We start from the raw sequence: 1,422 nt of genomic DNA on the forward strand, positions 1-1,422 counted from the left end.
TCCACACTCCTTTCAAGTGGCCACGGGGCGTGTGCTAATACGGACAGTATTGTCTTAGGATGGCGACTGTGAAAAAACAGGCAAGCATGCGGAGGAATTGGAATCCTTGTGCCCCGTCGGTGGGGATGTGAAATGGTGCCGAAGCTGTGGGTGACAGTAGGACATCCCTGAAAAAATTAAAGATAGAAATGCCACGTGACCCAGCAACTCCACTTGCGTTCTCAAAGAAATTAAATAAAGGGCTCAGAAAGATATTTACAAGCCCATGTTCACAGCAGCATTATCTGCAGAAGCCACACGCTGGACGCAATCCACATGTCCATCGCGCGGGGAACGGAGAAAGAAAATGTAAATACGTGCAATGGACTTACTCGGCCTTGGAAAGGAATGGAGTTCCCACACAGGCCGCGACACAAATGTACCCCGAGGACACTGCGCCGAGCGAAATGAGCCCGTCACAAGGCAAACGGTGCGCGAGTCCACTTGCATGAGGGACCCAGAATTGTCGAATTCGTAGAGACAGAAAGTGGAGCAGTGGGTGCTGGGGGTTGGGAGAGGGGGGCGGGCAGTTGGTGTTTAAGGGGACAGGGTTTCAAGTGTGCAAAATTCAAAACAGTTCGGGCGATGGGAGTGCTGACGGCCGCCAGTGCGAACACGCCGAACACTCCTGACTCGCACACTTAAAAGAGTTAGAAAGGCAAGTTTTAGGTTATGTGTATTTTATACCACAATTGAAAATAACAGTAACAACAAAAATGTCAAGGTAATTTAAAAAAAAAGAGTCGTGAGAGGTGGGAATGGTGTTCAAAGTGGTGGGAAACTGATTCGTGGTGTAGTCACACAGTCCAATTACAGTTCCAAACACGAGATGTTCACTGAGTAAAATTCAAGGAAGTCCATGAAGGTCCTTACATGTTCTTTACCATGAAAACCTGAAGAAATCCTTTGATCGGTGTTCCACGCAGCAACTTAATTCTAATGGTCCTAGATGCTTCTATTCAAAATATACCATAAGTAAATTAAGTACTTCCAGTGACATTTGAGATATTTCCCGTCCTTAGGAGTAGAAAGCGGCCTTTAAACCATCAGTAGAACCGGCCGGGGCGCCTCTGGTGGCCTGTGTGTGGCCAGCTCCTAATTGCAGTCACGATTAGACCAGATTGGGGAAAGTGGACAGCCGAACGCTCGGCCACAGGCGGACACCAAAAGCGAAGAGCCCGCCACATCATCTGGGTTCCGGGGGTGACAAAGGACCAAGATGCAGACCGAGGAAGCCCCTGCGTTCCCTGTCACTGCGGGTCAGACGGTGCTGGGGAGGGGCCAGACCATCCCGGTGTCCCAGAGAGCCTCGCGGGCCTCGCTCCGCTGCTCTCCCAGGGCCTGGGCCCGGCTGCAGGACAATGTGGTCTTCTCCAGGTGCTG

The sequence above is a fragment of the Pteropus vampyrus genome, unplaced genomic scaffold (assembly GCF_000151845.1).
Source record: "Pteropus vampyrus isolate Shadow unplaced genomic scaffold, Pvam_2.0 Scaffold713, whole genome shotgun sequence".
Lineage (NCBI taxonomy): Eukaryota > Metazoa > Chordata > Mammalia > Chiroptera > Pteropodidae > Pteropus > Pteropus vampyrus.